A 20341-nucleotide genomic window follows, 5' to 3' on the forward strand; every position below is an offset into this window, starting at 1 on the left:
TTGTATAAGCTTCCCCTGCCTTTCACAACTAAGTTTCCCATTTCTCTACTCCAGTATAACCTCGTATATGTAGGCAGCTCTGAAAACGAGAAAAATGAGTGTTTGAGAGTTAACCTAATAACTGAGGTCAACATGCCAAAGACACTTTAGAGGTAACATTTCGCCAACCAGAATCATGAAGAACCACAGCAGTGGTTCTCATCCCCAGAGGAGCATATAAAAGAATTTGTTGGATTTTTTTTTGTCGTAACAGTGATTGAACTGTACAGTCACTCCTGCTATAATGCTTCTTTTGAAACCATAAATTTATTCCAAGAAAATCAGTATATTAGGAAATAATTTTAGCATAAGGTGAATTTAACATTTGCTTTTTTGCAAAATTTCATGAGGGAAAATTATGATAATGCAAATAACTGCACCAAGATGAACCAGATGCATGGAAATACACAGCACACACACACACTCAAACATCTACTAGTACCTCAGTTTACCATGTATGTTATGCTACATAAGTTATGTTTTATTGTCCTTTAGCATTTATAAATATATATTCACAAATGCAAAAGGACAACAGAAGGACTGATGTTGATGCTGAAATGCCAGTACTTTGGCCACCTGATGCAAAGAACTGACTCGCTGGAAAAGACCCTGCTGCTGGGCAAGATTGAAGGAGGGAGGAGAAGGGGACGACAGAGGATGAGATGGTTGGATGGCATCACTGACTTGATGAACATGGGTTTGAGTAAACTCTGGGAATTGGTGATGGACAGGGAGGCCTGGTGTGCTGCAGTCCATGGGGTCGAAAAGAGCTGGACATGACTGAGCAACCGAACTGAACTGATACAACACAAACCAAACACTTTTTCAACATCACAAATCTTTTTAAGCATCCTGGCTCAAAACTCCAAGGTGGCTCAGATGGTAAAGAATCTGCCTGCAAGACAGGAGACCTGGGTTTGATTCTCCAAGAAAGGAATGACAACCCACTCCAGTATGATCACCTGGAGAAACCCATGAATAGAGGACCCTGGTGGGCTACAGTCCATAGTGGCGCACAGAGTTGGACACGACTGAGCAACTAACACTTTCACTTTCTTTTCAAAACTCCAAGTAGTACTTACAAAAAAAGGAAACACCTGAAGGTCCTCATGGAAATTGTCAACTGTCCTCTTGGTGCTAGTAGTGTCAGGCTTAGAGGTTTCCAATAACACTATGATTTCCAGCGTCTTCAGTTGCCAGGCAAAGCTATGGATGCAGATGAGAAAGTTGGAAAAGAATTTTAAGCAATAATTCCTAACTTAATTGAAGAAGAAGGTTATACATTGGATCAAAATTTCAATTTTGATGAAATAGACATCTGTTATAAACATGTACCCCGAAGGGCCTGAATCTCAAATGTAAAAACATGCCGTGGGATTAAAAGCTGAGCGAGATCTCCAGAAGGTTAATGAGCCATATCTCTCTGCATCTGATGCTACAGATCAGAAAACCTGCCTCCTAGTACCTCAGAATCACTTTCAAGTTGCATCCCTTCCCATGCCCACTTCCCCAAATAAACTCCAGGTCTTTTGCAAGATAAAATACCATATTTATCCTAGATTTTATACATTTATTATCACTGGATATATAGAAAATTTGGCTTCCCTTGTGGCTCAGCTGGTAAATAATCTGCCTGCAATGTGGGAGACCTGGGTTTGATCCCTGGGTTGGGAAGATCCCCTGGAGAAGGGAAAGGCTACCTACTCCAGTATTCTGGCCTGGAGAATTCGATGGACTGTATAGTCCATGGGGTTGCAAAGAGTTGGACAAGACTGAGCGACTTTCACTCACATATAGAAAATTGTACTACCCTTTTTTATTATGTTTCTATCTTGTTTTAAACATGTTGATGACAAAATTTAGCCCATTTTCCCCATCATAAGCTCTGTGGCTCTTAATTTGTATTTTTAAAGGAGTGTGTATATCATGTTATAGCAGAACTGACTATACCATTGATACCTGGTGTGCGGATGCTAGGAAGGGTAGATGATGCCCCACGTGGGAAAACCCCCAAATTTCCTTGTGTTGGACATTAGTTCCTATGTCCCTAGCGGCATAAGCACACACTTAAAAAACTATATATAATTATTGGAGTTGAGATCCCAGTTCAATTTCACAGATAGATTGAAAAGGTTTTTGTGCTAAATGGCTTTAGTTGTGTCTGACTCTTTGTGACCCCATGGACTGTAGCCCACAAGTCTCCTCCATCCATGGGATTCTCCAGGTAAGAATACTGGAGTGGGTTGTCATTTCCTTCTCCAAAAGGTTTTTGAGTAGCTTATGATTAAATATGTACTGAATTTTCAAGAAATGGCATTACCACATAAATTAAGAGGGAATTTTTTTCCCCCAAATTTTTTTATCATCTGGGGAAGGTGGTCTCTTGGTGGCAATGCCAGTTAGGATTGTTTAGTTGCCAAAAAAGAACATACGCACAAATATGATAAACAAAAATCCCCACTATCATCTGTCTGTTCCTGTAAGTGTTATTTTTATAGTGATTCCACCTACTTCTGCAAAGAACTAATTACTTCATTATACCTTCTAGTGTAGTCATTCTATGAAAATACATATTATAAATGAAATTGATAATATGTTAAAAATACATTTTGTAAATGAAATTCCTTTAATAGATTAAGAGTATCATGTTATAGTAACTGCTTTTATTTTCTGTATTCTAGTGTTTTGAAATCTGCAGTCTTGCCAATCCTGTTAGGACTGCCCTCCTCTTACTGTTATTGATAATGCTTTGAATTCCCATTATATTTGCATAGCTATAGTCTGCTGTGTTCTGTGGCAGATTCTTGAAATGGAATTTTACTTTCTTTAGACTTAGATAAACATAATGTTGACAGAGCGACAAGCACAAGGAAGGTGCTGAATGAGAAGATTATATAAAGCTATAAGGTTATCAATCATTAATTTTTTTCATTGTTTGGGAAGCAGAATAAACGAACTCCAAGCTTAGTTGGTTCTGAGATCAAGATCCCTGCTTTGCTGCTTGTAGGCTATATGTTCTTGATGATGTTCTTTAATCCTTAGTTCAGTTCAGTTCAGTTCAGTCACTCAGTCATGTCCGACTCTTTGTGACCCTATGGACTGTAGCACTCCAGGCCTCCCTGTCCGTCACCAACTCCCAGAGTTTATTCAAACTCATGTCCATTGAGCTGGTGATGCCATCCAACCATCTCATCCTCTGTCATCCCCTTCTTCTCCCACTTTCAATTTAATTAATTAAGGATTAAATACTAATCTGTATTAGTAAACTGAGAATAAACATAGTACTTACATTAGAAGGTCCATAGTTATTTATACATATTAAGTATTTAATGAAAGACATGGTTCCCTAAGCCCTTGGTAAATTTAATTTCCATTACTATTATCATTTCTGTTTTGATTATTGTTTTTAATCTTTTTATTCCCATGTAATAAGCTGAATTAGAATTAATAAGTTGAATTGCTTGTGCCTGTCATGAAAGTCGTTTGATTCCCTTAACTTTGGTGTATGTATAATGCAGAAAGTAAGACTCTAATATTTAAATCTTGAATTTAGCATGTCAGATATTTAAGAATAATTCCAGACTGTTTTACCTCTACCAGACTCTCTCAGTTCCCATCTTTGGGAAAAAATGGCTTCCCTTCACATGAGAAGAGGGCTTCCCTGGTGGCTCAGAGGTTAAAGCATCTGCCTGCAATGTGGGAGACCTGGGTTCGATACCTGGTTTGGGAAGATCCCCTGGAGAAGGAAATGGCAACCCACTCCAGTAGTCTTGCCTGGAGAATCTCATGGACAGAGGAGCCTGGTGGGCTACAGTCCATGGGGTCGCAAAGAGTCAGACACAACTGAGCGACTTCACTTTCACTTTCACATGAGAATGCTTTAATGGAAGAAATTTTGTCTATATCATCTTGATAGTTTTGACTGAAAGGGTTAACCATATGGATCATGAAGGACAATATCATGTTATGACTTTATATTATCCTAAATTGAAAAACATCAAGGATGACTTTCAGAGAAAAATTAATGAATGGAAGAGTCAAATGATTCTTGCAAAGGTAAACCATGTAGCTAACATTACTTATAAGTGCTTTCCTCCAGATTCTAGCCCTTTGTTTTCTTCACTTATTTTCTCCTTTTGGTTCTGAGGTCTTAAAAATAAACCACAGGAACAAATAAACTCCATCACTTTCCAATGATAGGATTACTTATACTTTAGAGAATAGGATAATAAGCAGGATGAAGCCTTGCTAAAATTAACAAAAATTCACCTACCAGGAGCGTGACTTTTGAACTTGTAGTTCCATGTATTCACTGGAAGAACACCTGTTAAACGCACTAATTTTGGTTTCTGCTACTGTCCTCAGTTCCAGTGCCAACTTCCCTCTATTATGTGCATTAAAGTTGAATGTAGGCTCCACAAAAAGTTTATAGAGTTTAATGCTAACATTTCATGGTGCTGATTCAAATCAATTCCAAAACAAATGATTATGTTGGGAACACAATAGTCAGCACAAGCACAATTCAGTAATTTGCAAGCAGAGTTGGCTACTTTCCAGAGAGGAGCACAGAGAGGGGGTGGGGGGGAAACTTCACAACTGAGTAATCATTAGTCTTTTCAGTTATTGATTTTCAAATACTGCAACATATTGCAGAGGTATCTCCAGGTAAAGTAGAGGTGAAAAGGGCCTCAAAACAAGGAGAAAGGTAGAAGAGTCACCTCTGTAACATTCAATAAAACATTTGTTATATGCAGTGAGAAGAATCATGGCCATGTGACTTTGAAAAACCCCACCATATTGTTAAGGCTTTTGGTGATTTTCTCATATCTGGGACATTTGTGGTTAAACCACCTAATCTAGTTAGATGTTTCTTTTTCAATAGTCTTTTATTGCTTATTTGTTTTTATTCTTAAGCAACCATGTGTGTATGATCTATTCTTTAATAAGAGGTAACAGATTAAATGGAACAATTTATGATGATTGCTTCTTTGACAAATGTAATTTAACCTTTTTGGTTCTTTGAGATTCCATTGCATTCAGTTACTTTAAAAATATTTTCATGTGTTACTATATATGTGACTTTATAATGCATTTCACTTGGAAAATGAGACATCACCTAAAATAATACCTTCTTTTAAAATTTCCAGAATAGTACATGATATGTGATAAAGCATGCATTAATTTCAACTCAGTTCCAGAACCTTGCTACATGCTCAGCCCTATACTAGGTGCTACAGGGAATACAGAAGAATTCCGTTGTAGATGGTGTGTGTTTACTATGTGATCAGAGCATGAACAGTTATGTTAGTTGCTAGTGACCAAAAACATGCACTATGGGACTAGATGTTAATTTTTAAAAATTGAACTTGGGATATTAATAAATGATAGATCAGATATTCTTGCTTAAGGAATAAGAATGAACAGAATAAGTAAGCAAATTTTAAAATACAAATGAACTGGGATACTATGAGGAAACTACATGAAACAAGAAATAATCAAGAACCCAGTCTTCAACCTGGGTCTTCAGAAGAGGGCTTGCTAATGCTTCAGTAACAATTTATAAGATAGCTTTTTAAAAAATAATATAACAAATAGTAGTGTCAAGAAAGTTGCTTGAAAAGCAATGGCATCTGAAAATATTTGCTTAGCTAATATGCTGGGAGGGATTGGGGGCAGGAGGAGAAGGGGACGACAAAGGATGAGATGGCTGGATGGCATCACTGACTCAATGGACGTGAGTTTGAGTGAACTCCAGGAGTAGGTGATGGACAGGGAGGCCTGGCATGCTGCAATTCATGGGGTCACAAAGAGTCAGACATGACTGAGCAACTGAACTGAATATTTACTAAAAAAACTCATAGGATTGAATTTGTAAATCTAAGAAAAGTGGGGATATTTGATCTTTATGTTAACCCCTAAAGATGAGTTTTGATTCATTTACAAGGAGCTAGTACAGAACTGGCCTGTCATGGAGGTCCATAAGACCCTGGGTTTCTACAGATGTGCATGAAGTGGTCGTCTTGATGGGGGTGGGTGGTGGGGGGAAGGGGAGTCAGTCTTCTTCTGGGGTACCTGGCAGCAGACAGCAGGGTTAATTTCTGGAAAGATCTAAGTAGAAAAAGTAGCGGAGAAGGCAATGGCACCCCACTCCAGTACTCTTGCCTGGAAAATCCCATAGACAGAGGAGCCTGGTAGGCCGCAGTCCATGGGGTCACGAAGAGTCGGACACGACTGAGCGACTTCACTTTCACTTTTCACTTTCATGCATTGGAGAAGGAAATGGCAACCCACTCCAGTGTTCTTGTTGGAGAATCCCAGGGATGGCGGAGCCTGGTGGGCTGCCGTTTATGGGGTCGCACAGAGTTGGACACGACTGAGGCGACGTAGTAGTAGTAGTAGTAGTAGAAAAAGTAGAAAGACCTTATTTCCCAGAAGACTAGAGTACCTCCTGAGCACCACAATATAGATTCATGTGCTCAGAAAACAGAAATTTAAGAGGGAAAGTTGAGAATCAAATAGACATGTGTTCCAATCCAGACATGTGATTTGGAGATGTTACTATACCTCTCTATAGTTATCTAGGCAGTCAAATATAGAAAACTACAATTCATATTTTGTGTGATACTTTTGAGAATTTAATACGGGGCTTTGCATGCTGTGTGCTCTGTTGCTCAGTCATGTCTGACTCTTTGTGGCCCCTTTGGCTTAGCCCAACAGGCTCCTCTGTCCCTGGGAACTTCCCAGGCAAGATTAATGGAGTGGGTTGCCATTTCCTCCTTCAGGGGATTTTCTGACCCAAGGATTGAACCCAAGTCTCCTGCATCTTCTGCACTGACAGGCGGATTCTTTACCACTGAGCCGCCTGGGAAGCCCACAGTACAGTGCTTGGCATGTGATAAATGTTGCCCCCTTCCCCACACACACACCAAATGCAGTTTGTATACTAAAGTTGGCCTGCTATTGCACTGATAGAGCTAAGAAAAACATCAAAGACAACTGTTAGGACAAAGCTAAATGTGGCAGGGGAGTGCTAAGGGCTCAAAAGAGAAAAAGAAGAAAGGGGAAGAGCTGGTGAGCACAGCAGGTGACCACAGGAGCCACTAGGTTCTGGGGGAAGGAGATGTAAGGGTTTCATGACTGCCTTCAAATCATTAAGAATTGTATTTGGATGGATATGTCTGCCTTTATTCCTCTCCTGGGGATATGTCCATAGCTTTCACTGGCTTCTCAAAGGAATATGCTACTTAAATATAGAGGAAATGCTGGGAGAGCATTTTCCTCTCTTCTTCATGGGAGAGCACTGTGGTGGAAGGCTAGCTCATTGTCTTATTTTTATGGAGCTTCTTTCCTGGCACAGCCAGCTCATTTTTGCAAAATGAATGTGGCCATGTTCATGGCTACTGAGTGTAAACTTGGGCTTCTTTCCACAAGAAATGCAACCCGCTAAAGATGATGTGACTGAAATGAAGAGAAACTTTGGCATTTATGGAAGAAAGATCATCTGAGGTTCAAAATCTGTGTTTCCATTTCATGGTGATGGTACTACTGAATCTTTTTTTTTTTTAATCAAATTTTAAATAGTTTGCTTTCATGAGTACATGCATTCTTGCCAGGCAAAACTACTTTAATTTGGTGAACTCAGGCCTGGAATGTATTTTGCTTCTAAATTTATTACTCTTCTCAGATTTATTGAGTTCAAGAGGTTGTAAAGTGGATGCCTTTTAGAAGGTGAAGATGTTATTTACTTGGACCAACTTCAAATGCTTTTGGAAGGAGCTGGGTGTCAATAAATAAAAGTATAGTTACACGGACTTCAATTTGATAGAAATTTGGTTCTGATACTTCAACCTGCATTTTCCAGCTCATTACCTCACTCCTCAGCTGTAATTCTACAGAAATTTTCCATTAAGGGCAGAGCATGTTAATTTTATCTTTGGACTAATATATAAACTTTACTAAAGTATTTCAGCATTCAAAAAACTAAGATCATAGCATGCAGATTCATCACTTCATGGAAAATAGTTGGAGAAACAATGGAAACAGTGACAGACTTTCTTTTCTTGGGCTCTAAAATCATTGCAGATGGCAGCTGCAGCCATGAAATTAAAAGACATTTGCCCCTTGGAAGAAAAGCTATGACAAACCTAGACAGCATATTAAAAAGCAGAGACATTACTTTGCCAACAAAGGTCCGTCTAGTCAAAGCTATGGTTTTTCCAGTAGTCATATATGGATGTGAGAGTTGGACTATAAAGAAAGCTGAGGGACAAAGAATTGATGCTTTTTAACTGTAGTGTTGGAGAAGACTCTTGAGAGTCCCTTGGACTTCAAGGAGATCAAACCAGTCCATCCTAAAGGAAATCAGTCCTGAATATTCATTGGAAGGACTGATGCTGAAGCTGAAACTCCAATACTTTGGCCACCTGATGTGAAGAACTGACTCATTGGAAAAGACCCTGATGCTGGGAAAGATTGAAGGCAGGAGGAAAAGGGGATGACAGAGGATGAGATGGTTGGATGGCATCACCAACTGGATGGACATGAGTTTGAGCAATCTCTGGGAGTTTGTGATAGATAGGGAAGCCTGGCATGCTATAGTCCATGGGGTCTCAAAGAGTCAGACACGACTGAGCAACTGAACTGAAACTATTTCAAGGTTTTAAAAATTGTTACTGATCTTTAGAATGTCAGATGTAAAAACACATGAAGTCAATTCAAATATGAAATAATTCAGATTGTTACTGCTAGTAATCATATTCTTTTTAGTGAGATAATTCAAGTTTTATTTCTCCCCAAATATGAGATCTCAACTGGCTAAAGCAATGAGGGGTAAAATCAAATCCAGTCATCTGGCTCAGGATGAAATTTAGATATTTCTTAGTAACTATTTTACCTGAAATTCATACAAAATTACATTCATATAGCTACTAATACTGTGAAAAGTTCACTGCCATCTATTAGAATGCATAACACCCAAAGAAGATTCACTAACTATCATGCATTTTCATTAAATTAGAACCTTTGACCCAAAGGTTCCAGTACAAGAATTAACAAGAATAAAAACATTTTTGCATCAAACCAAAAAGTCCATGACATACATACTGGATCAATCTACATCCCTTCATGCATACTTGGTCAAGTATAACATTGTTTCCTTTTCATTACGAAACTTAAAAAAAAAAAAACTTTTGAAGATTGTTCACATACATTAATATTTAAGGGTTTCTGGTTAATAAAATTCTATTTATTCAAACTGGCAGGAACCTCAAACAAATCTTTTTTTTTAATGTCTTTGCTTTATTGAAAAAGGAGCATTGAAAAAAAAATTTTTTTAAAGGAACATTGACATCAAAAAAGGGTCACCACAAATCCAAATCAAGTCTCATATCTATAATGTTATTCGTGATGACTAATGTGATTATTGATGAGCCAGGCACAGTATAAGATCTGAAAGTCTTTTGAACCATCAAGAAATGATTAAATTATTGAGACACAGAGGATATCACATGAAATCAGAAGAGCTGTTTAAGACTACTGACTGAACCACAAATCCTGTGTGCACTTTCCCTAGTCTCCACTTGTATTAAAATTTTACCCCCCAAAATGGCACATTTTCATCACCAGAATATTGACCTAGAATTTGTTCACCTACCCAGTTTAATTGTTCTCATTTATGGTGTGCTTCCCTGGTGGCTCAGCTGGTACAGAATCCGCCTGCAATGTGGGAGACCTGGGTTTGAACCCTGGGTTGGGAAGATCCCCTGGAGAAGGGAAAGGCTACCAACCCCAGTATTCTGGCCTGGAGAATTCCATGGACAGTATAGTCCATGGGGTCACAAATGGTCGGACACAACTGAGCAACTTTCACTTCACTTCACTTCACTTCACTTCATTTAGTTGTATACAATTTTACCACATGTGTAGGTTCATATGTTGATTACCGCAGTCAAGATAAACAATTCCACTGCCATGAGGAACTCTTCGTTGCCCTTTTATTAGCAAACCTACCTTCCTTGGCCCCTCCCCCATCACTAAGCTGTTCTTCAAGCTCATGTTTTGTCGTTTCTTAAATGTTGTACAAAATGGAGTCATACAGCTTGCAACATTTTAGGTATGGCTTTTTACACTTGGCCAGAGAAGGCAATGGCACCCCACTCCAGTACTCATGCCTGGAAAATCCCATGGGCGGAGGAGCCTGGTAGGCTGCAGTCCATGGGGTCGCTAAGAGTCAGACATGACTGAGCAACTTCACTTTCACTTTTCACTTTCATGCACTGGAGAAGGAAATGGCAACCCACTCCAGTGTTCTTGCCTGGAGAGTCCCAGGGACGGGGGAGCCTGTTGGCCTTCCGTCTATGGGATCGCACAGAGTTGGACATGACTGAAGTGACTTAGCTTAGCTTAGCTTTTACACTTGGCATAATTCCCTAGAGATTCACTCCAGGGACATCTTGCATCAATAGTTCATTTTCTTTTATTTCTGAGTAGTATTCCATGGAAGGGACAGAATAGCATTTGCTAAACCATTCATCTGTTGAAGAACATCTGGATTCATTTCAGTTTTGCATTGTTATGAATAAAGCCGCTATGAACGTATCCCGATTTTTATGCAAACATGTTTTCATTCCTCTGGGATAAAGACTCAGGAGTGCAGTTGCCACACCACATGGTAATTGCTAAACTTTTTCCAGAGTGACTGTACTACTTTACATTCTAACTTGCAGTGTGTGAGTGATCCAGTTCTTCCACATTATTACCAGCATTTCATATTATCACTATTTTTAAATTTTATCCATTCTGACATCTATGTAATGATATCTTATTGTAGTTTTAGTTTGCATTTCCTTGAGGGCTAAACATGTTCAACATCTTTTAATGTGGTTATGTACCATATGCATATCTTTCTGGGGGAATTTGTCTATCTCTTTTGCCTCTTTCCCTATTTGAACTGTGTGTTGGTTATTGTTGAGTTTTGGGAATACTTTCTAAACTCTTCACATTAGTTCTGTGTTGTATGTCTGGCTTACAAATAATTTCTGCCAGTCTGTAGTTTATCATTTCATCTACTTAAAAGAGTCTTTTGCTGAGATGTTTTAAATTTAGACAAAAGTCTAACTTATGGTTTCCCTTTTATTGATTGTGCTATTGGCATCATGCCTAACACCTCTTTGTCTTGATCTAGATTCTTAAGATTTTATCCTGTATTTTTTCTAATAATTTTATAACTTTATATCTTACATTTAAATGCACCCAGTTAAACCAAATTTGAGTTAATTTTTGTATCAAGTGTAAGGAGTAAATCATGCTTCATTTTTTTTTTCTTGTGGGTGTTCAATTGCTGCAGCACCGTTTGTTAAGAAACAGTTCTTACTCCACTGAAATGCTTCTGCACTTTTATCAAAATTAAGTTACACATTTTTGCATATTTTTATGTCACTGATTTATATATCAATTTCTCCAACTCTGCACTGTCATGAATACTGCAGCTATCAGATCAGATCAGATCAGTTGCTCAGTCGTGTCCGACTCTTTGACAGCACATGAATCACAGCACGCCAGGCCTCCCTGTCCATCACCAACTCCCGGAGTTCACTGAGACTCACATCCAGTGAGTCAGTGATGCCATCCAGCCATCTCATCCTCTGTCGTCCCCTTCTCCTCCTGCCCCCAATCCCTCCCAGCATCAGAGTCTTTTCCAATGAGTCAACTCTTTGCATGAGGTGGCCAAAGTACTGGAGTTTCAGCTTTAGCATCATTCCTTCCAAAGATATCCCAAGGCTGATCTCCTTCAGAATGGACTGGTTGGATCTCCTTGCAGTCCAAGGGACTCTCAAGAGTCTTCTCCAACACCACAGTTCAAAAGCATCAATTCCTCAGCGCTCAGTCTTCTTCACAGTCCAACTCTCACATCCATACATGACCACTGGAAAAACCATAGCCTTGACTAGACGAACCTTTGTTGGCAAAGTAATGTCTCTGGTTTTGAATATGGTATCTAGCTTGGTCATAACTTTCCTTCCAAGGAGGAAGCGTCTTTTAATTTCATGGCTGCAGTCACCATCTGCAGTGATTTTGGAACCCAGAAAAATAAAGTCTCACACTGTTTCCACTGTTTCTCCATCTATTTCCCATGAAGTGATGGGACCGGATGCCATGATCTTCATTTTCTGAATGTTGAGCTTTAAGCCAACTTTTTCACTGTCCTCTTTCACTTTCATCAGGAGGCTTTTGAGTTCCTCTTCACTTTCTTCCATAAGGGTGGTGTCATCTGCATATCTGAGGTTACTGATATTTCTCCCGGCAATCTTGATTCCAGCTTGTGTTTCTTCCAGTCCAACGTTTCTCATGATGTACTCTGCATATAAGTTAAATAAGCAGGGTGACGATATACAGCCTTGACGCACTCCTTTTCCTATTTGGAACCAGTCTGTTGTTCCATGTCCAGTTCTAGCTGTTGCTTCCTGACCTGCATACAAATTTCTAAAGAGGCAGATCAGGTGGTCTGGTATTCCCATCTCTTTCAGAATTTTCCCCAGTTTATTGTGATCCACACAGTCAAAGGCTTTGGCATAGTCAATAAAGCAGAAATAGATGTTTTTCTGGAACTCTCTTGCTTTTTCCATGATCCAGCAAATGTTGGCAATTTGATCTCTGGTTCCTCTGCCTTTTCTAAAACCAGCTTGAACATCAGGAAGTTCACAGTTCACATATCTCTGAAGCCTGGCTTGGAGAATTTTGAGCATTACTTTACTAGTGTGTGAGATGAATGCAATTGTGCGGTAGTTTGAGCATTCTTTGGCATTGCCTTTCTTTGGGGTTGGAATGAAAACTGATCTTTTCCAGTCCTGTGGCCACTGCTGAGTTTTCCAAATTTGCTGGCATATTGAGTGCAGCACTTTCACAGCATCATCTTTCAGGATTTGAAATAGCTCCACTGGAATTCCATCACCTCCACTAGCTTTGTTCGTAGTGATGCTTTCTAAGGCCCACTTGACTTCACATTCCAGGATGTCTGGCTCTAGGTCAGTGATCACACCATTGTGATTATCTGGGTCGTGAAGCTCTTTTTTGTACAGTTCTTCTGTGTATTCTTGCCACTTCTTCTCAATATCTTCTGCTTTTGTTAGGTCCATACCATTTCTGTCCTTTATCGAGCCCATTTTTGCATGAAATGTTTCTTTAGTATCTCTAATTTTCTTGAAGAGATCTCTAGTGTTTCCCATTCTGTTGTTTTCCTCTATCTCTTTGCATTGATCGCTGAAGAAGGCTTTCTTATCTCTTCTTGTTGTTCTTTGGAACTCTGCATTCAGATGTTTATATCTTTCCTTTTCTCCTTTGCTTTTCACTTGTCTTCTTTTCACAGCTATTTGTAAGGCCTCCCCAGACAGCCATTTTGCTTTTTTGCATTTCTTTTCCATGGGGATGGTCTTGATCCCTGTCTCATGTACAATGTCATGAACCTCCATCCATAGTTCATCAGGCACTCTATTGATCAGATCTAGGCCCTTAAATCTGTTTCTCACTTCCACCGTAGGAGATACCCCTCCTCCAAGGTAAGGAGCAATGGCTGCGCTTTGCTGGAGCAGCCATGAAGAGATACCTCACGCCCAAGGTAAGAGAAACCCAAGTAAGACAGTAGATGTTGCAAGAGGGCATCAGAGGGCAAACACACTGAAACCATACTTACAGAAAACTAGTCAATCTAATCACACTAGGACCACAGCTTTGTCTAACTCAATGAAACTAAGCCATGCCCGTGGGGCAACCCAAGATGGGCAGATCATGGTGGAGAGGTCTGACAGAATGTGGTCCACTGGAGAAGGGAATGGCAAACCACTTCAGTTTTCTTGCCTTGAGAACCCCATGAACACCACTGGAGAGGGGAATGGCAAACCACTTCAGTATTCTTGCCTTGAGAACCCCATGAACAGTATGAAAAGGCAAAATGATAGGATACTGAAAGAGTAGCCCAATATGCTACTGGAGATCGGTAGAGAAATAACTCCAGAAAGAATGAAGGGATGGAGCCAAAGCAAAAAGAATACCCAGCTGTGGATGTGACTGGTGATAGAAGCAAGGTCCAATGCTGTAAAGAGCAATAGGAACCTGGAATGTCAGGTCCATGAATCAAGGCAAATTGGAAGTGGTCAAACAGGAGATGGCAAGAGTGAATGTCGACATTCTAGGAATCAGTGAACTGAAATGGACTGGAATGGGTGACTCTAACTCAGATGACCATTATATCTACTACTGCGGGCAGGAATCCCTCAGAAGAAATGGAGTGGCCATAATGGTCAACAAAAGAGTCTGAAATGCAGTACTTGGATGCAATCTCAAAAATGACAGAATGATCTCTGTTCATTTTCAAGACAAACCATTCAATATCACAGTAATCCAAGTCTATGCCCCAACCAGTAACGCTGAAGAAGCTGAAGTTGAACGGTTCTATGAAGACCTACAAGACCTTTTAGAACTAACACCCAAAAAAGATGTCCGTTTCATTATAGGGGACTGGAATGCAAAAGTAGGAAGTCAAGAAACACCTGGAGTAACAGGTAAATTTGGCCTTGGAATACGGAATGAAGCAGGGCAAAGACTAATAGAGTTTTGCCAAGAAAATGCACTGGTCATAACAAACACCCTCTTCCAACAACACAAGAGAAGACTTTATACATGGACATCACCAGATGGTCAACACCGAAATCAGACTGATTATATTCTTTGCAGCCAAAGATGGAGAAGCTCTATATAGTCAGCAAAAACAAGACCAGGAGCTGACTGTGGCTCAGACCATGAACTCCTTATTGCCAAATTCAGACTTAAATTGAAGAAAGTAGGGAAAACCACTAGACTACAGCTATAAGTAAGACTTTATATTGGTGAGAGTAATTTTAATCACTTCATTCTTCTTTTTCAAGATTATCTTATCTCTGGTAGAGTCTGTGAATTGCCATATAAATTTTAGAATAACTTGACCATGTCTACAATTATCCTGCTGGGATATTGATGGGTATTACATTAAATCTACAGGCGATACTGAGGAGAATGGCCATCTTTACTCATTTAGCCTTCTAATTCATGAATATAACTTGAACATGACAATTCTATTTATTTACATCATCTTTTATTTATTTTATCAGGATTTTTAATTTTCATTATACACATCCTGCACATGTCTTCTTAACTATAATCCCTAAGTATTTGGTTTCCATTAGAATGATTATAAATGACATTATCCTTTGATTTCAGTTTCTGCATGTTTGTTTTTAGTGTTGTGTGTTGATCTTTTATTCTGTGACATTACTGAATGTACTTATTAGTTTAAGAGTTTCTGTGTAAATTCCTTGTGATTTTCTATGTAGACAGTCATGTTATTTTTAAATAGAGATATTTTCATTTTTTCCCTTCTAATTGGTTATGCTCTTTGTTTCTTTTTCTTCCCTTACTGCACTGATTAGAACTTTTAGCACCATGTTGAATAGCAGTGGAGGGAGGAAACATCCTTGTCTTGCTCTTGATCTTAGGGAGAAATCAATCCATCTTCACCAGTAAATCAAATGGGTATATTCAGCTGACATGTTCTTGAAGAAATCAAATTATCAAATTGTCTCCTGACTCATTTTCCCATCTGTAAATATAAGGAGAATCATAGAAAATATGTCTCTGAAATATGTTACCAAATAAACTACTGATGATGTGAGAAATGTAAAGTAGCAACTGAGGGAGTTAGTTTGGCAAAGACTCTCATGAGATTTTGAACAAGAGATTTCTTCAAGCTCACCAAATCAGTAAATACCTACTTAGAAGATCTTACAATGTGACTTTAGGCTTTAGACAGTTCAGTCTTCTCCCTGTCAATTTCTTATTCTATAATTCAATCTTTTTTTAATGGATCTCCAAAGATTCTTCCAGTTTTCTTTAATTCTGTGTTTTGTGAGCTGTATGCTGACCATTGTGTCAGATACAAAAATTGAGACTGTTCTATACATGTTTGAAATGTAGTTACAGGCATAAGATCTAAACATGTAGAAATATAACTAAGATATAACATTGAAATTAAATTATAGTCAAATATATGAATGAAAGCTTGTTAGCTCCTTGAGAGTAAAAATTGAGTTGATTTTAATGCACCATTTATCCCTAGTCTCTAGAGCAGAGGCTCAGTGAATATTTGCTGAATTAATATTGGGGGCTTCCCTGATAGCTCAGTTGGTAAAGAATCCACCTGCAATGCAGGAGACCCCAGTTTGATTCCTGGGTTGGGAATATCCGCTGGAGAAGGGATAGGCTACCCACTCCAGTATTCTTGGGCTCAGCTGGTAAAGAATCTACCTGCAACGTGGGAGACCTGGTTTCGATCCCTGGCTTGGGAAGCTCCCCTGGAGAAGGGAAAGACTACCCACTCCAGTATTCTAACCTGGAGAATTCCATGGACTGTATAGTCCATGGGGTCGTAAAGAGTTGGACACAACTGAGTGACTTTCACTTTCAGCAGAAGTAGAATTATACAAGTTACAATTGATATGGTGCAATTTCCAGTGAACAAAAAAGTATAGCTAACTAATCAATATGGATGTTGGATGATATGCTGTACCAATGTACAGTTGATATGATCCTTGGATGCAGATCCAGGAGAGGGAGAAATTGTTTGGTGGCTAAAAAGAGCTCCACTGGAGCTGGGCTTCAGAGATTTGTAGATTTCCGGTGAGAGAGAAGGGGGAGGGTATTTAACTAGGGGAAACTGAGTAAAAATGCCAAGGTGAGACATTGTGAAGAAAGTAGAACAATATGGTTTTATTGGAGAAATAGGAAGAAAACTTTTTGAAAGTAGCTTGGAGTCTAGGAATTGGAGGGTCTGATGCTTAATTTTTTTTTCTCTTTTATCTATATATACAGCGTACTTTCCTACTTCAAAACAGTAATGATAATAACAATAAAACAAAAACTTCTGAATGTATTTTTTAATCACCTTACTTTTCATCGTTATTATGCTAATTAATTTAACCTATTTTTTAGAAGCTCAGTTTCTAAAACCAAATAAATCATTAACATTTCATAAAAAAATTTAAAGTGGAATAATGGTTCAAAGAGGGCTTCCCAGCTGGCTTAGTGGTAAAGAACCACCTGACAATGCAGGAGATGAGGGTTTCATCCCTGGCTGCGAAGATCCCCTGGAGGAGGAAATGCTACCCACTTCAGTATTCTTCCCTGGGAAATCCCATGGACAGAGGAGCCTGGCAGGGCTACATTCTATGGGGTCACAGAAGAGTTGGGTATGACGTAGTGGCTAAACAACAACAGTGGTTCAAAACATAGAAATTGTGTATTATAATAATACTTAAATGTTCTTATATAATCAAATGAAGCCCATTACCAATCTTAAAAAACTAAAAACTAAACAAAACATTGGCATATCTTGATGTTATTCTTAGAGCCTGTATCTTTGGTTAACTCCTTTCTATAGGAGGAAATGAAAACAACTAGTAGATTTTTTATCTAGTATGAGTAATAAAGAGAGTGGGAGGGTCACTTTATGTTTATAAATAAATCACGTTAAGATTCCTTCACATGTTTTACAGTCCTCGACCCTGCTTTGATCTAGAACTCACTGAAGAGAAATGCAAGTGGGAGCCATTAATTTTGTTATGTAGAAGAAAGGGCTACTAAGTATTAAATCCACTGTTTGGCCTCTCTTCTCTTTTTATATTTTCCCTCTACTATTAACTGGGACACAGACTGTCTTATATTAGAAGCTGAGAAAGTGAGAGAGTTAATCACTGATTTTAATCAGAAAGAGAAAAACAAATGTTGTATATTAATACATATATGTGGAATCTACAAAAAGGATACAGACGAACATATTTACAATAGCAATAGAGACACAGACATAGAGAATAGACGTGTGACAGTGGAGGGTGAGATAAATTGGGAGATTAAGATCTATATATATAAAAGAAAGTGTTAGTCACCTGGTTGTATCCAATTCTGCGACTCCTTGGACTGTAGCCCACCAGGCTCCTCTGTCCATGGGATTCTGCAGGCAAGAGTACTGGAGTGGGTTGCCATTCCCTTCTCCAGGGGATCTTCCCAACTCAGGGATTGAACCCAAGTCTCCCGCATTGCAGGAAGATTCTTTACTGTCTGAGCCATCAGGAAGCATGTGTAAAATATTAATTGCTAATCGTAACCTTCTGTGTAGCAGCAGGGAACTCAGCTCCATGCTCTGTGATGACCTGGAGGGGAGGTCCATGAGAAAGGGGATATATGTATACATGTGACTGATTCATTTCGTTGTACAGCAGAAACGAACTCAGCATTGAAAAGCAACTATATCCAAATTTTAAAAAGCTGAATTAATACAGTGAATGAAAGTTTAAGAAGCTGAAGGAGAAATTATTATATAAACAGAAACAAACATATATTTTCTTATTCGATTTGAACCTGGAATCTCATTGTATACTTTATATATACTGACAAAGAATGGCTGTGATAATTGAGATACCAGAATGTTACTCTGGCTTAAGTAATATGCAGAAGGAGATCTCAAGACTGCACTATTGTGTTTTCTTTTACCCAGTAGCAGAAATGTCTCTTTCTAGGAAAACAAGATTAAGGGTTATATCTAAATCTTGAAAATGCAAATATGGCATTCAGTGTTATATTATTGCAGCCTACATGGAACAACAGACTGGTTCCAAATAGGAAAAGTAGTGCGTCAAGGCTGTATATTGTCACCCTGCTTATTTAACTTATATGCAGAGTACATCATGAGAAACACTGGGCTGGAAGAAACACAAGCTGGAATCAAGATTGCCGGGAGAAGTATCAATAACCTCAGATATGCAGATGACACCACCCTTCTGGCAGAAAGTGAAGAGGAACTAAAAAGCCTCCTGATGAAAGTGAAAGAGGAGAGTGAAAAAGTTGGCTTAAAGCTCAACATTCAGAAAACTAAGATAATGGCATCCAGTCCCATCATTTCATGGGAAATAGATGTGGAAACAGTGTCAGACTTTATTTTTGGGGGGCTCCAAAATCACTGCAGATGGTGACTGCAGCCATGAAATTAAAAGACGCTTACTCCTTGGAAGGAAAGTTATGACCAACCTAGAAAACATATTAAAAAGCAGAGACATTACTTTGCCAACAAAGGTCCTTCTAGTCAAGGCTATGGTTTTTCCAGTGGTCATGTATGGATGTGAGAGTTGGACTGTGAAGAAAGCTGAGCACTGAAGAATTGATGCTTTTGAACTGTGGTGTTGGAGAAGACTCTTGAGAGTCCCTTGGACTGCAAGGAATCCAACCAGTCCATCCTAAAGGAGATCAGTCCTGGGTGTTCATTGGAAGGACCGATGCTGAGGCTGAAACTCCAGTACTTTGGCCACCTCATGCGAAGAGTTGACTCATTGGAAAAGACTCTGATGCTGGGAGGGATTGGGGGCAGGAGGAGAAGGGGGTGACAGAGGATGAGACAGCTGGATGGCATCACTGACTCAATGCACATGAGTGTGGGTGAACTCTGGGAGTTGGTGATGGACAGAGAGGCCTGGCGTGCTGCAATTCATGGGGTCGCTAAGAGTCAGGCATGACTGAGTGACTGAACTGAACTGAACTGAAGTTCTTTTAAATTGGTAAGATTTGACCCACCAATGTAATATAAAGCATTCATCTTAGGAATTGGTTTTATACTTTTCAAATGTTAATTGATCGTCTCCTAACTATCCCAACTTTTCCCTCTGAATGGCCTTTGCAGTTATTGGGGGAGCAGCACATGGAAGCATTTGACATCCCTACTTTGTTTAGTTTTAAAAGATGCTCATCTCAGTGGTAACCTTCATAGGCCAATTTGTTAAAAGGAAAATATTTTTAATACCTGGGAAGTGGAATTTAATCAGTTAAGCACCAACATCATTGTGGTATTTGACTAGTTTCAATCATTTTCCATTTTAAATTCTTTTATCTCCTATATTTTTCAAAGCCTTTCAGCATTCTATGATTTTTTTTTACTATCATTTCATTCTTTCATGTATCCTTATGTCTGTTACTTGATGACTGATACAGATCTTCATGTCATTATTTTTAAATTTTAAAAACATTTTTATTTAATAAAATAAATCCAAAATATTGTCATTTCAAAATGTAATTCACATACAAATGAATAATATATTTTATTGCTATAAAATAATAATAATATTGCTCTAAAATCTTCACACTCAACTTTTCAGGATTGGCATTTTTTTTAACATAGACCAATCTCCTCTGTTTCTCCAGTTAAATCAAACCTTGTGATCCTCTTTCCTCA

General features: G+C 38.8%; 1 long non-coding RNA gene across 1 annotated transcript in view; it reads left to right on the forward strand.

Annotated features, from left to right (window-relative positions):
- The window catches only part of LOC132342159 (uncharacterized), a 56535-nt gene that overhangs the window by 10500 nt on the left and 25694 nt on the right, over positions 1 to 20341 (forward strand). Inside the window, exon 2 of the long non-coding RNA XR_009490407.1 lies at positions 13574 to 13651. This is a non-coding gene — a long non-coding RNA (uncharacterized lncRNA). The remainder of the gene's footprint in view (positions 1 to 13573; positions 13652 to 20341) is intronic.

Source organism: Bos taurus, chromosome 14 (assembly GCF_002263795.3).
Source record: "Bos taurus isolate L1 Dominette 01449 registration number 42190680 breed Hereford chromosome 14, ARS-UCD2.0, whole genome shotgun sequence".
NCBI lineage: Eukaryota > Metazoa > Chordata > Mammalia > Artiodactyla > Bovidae > Bos > Bos taurus.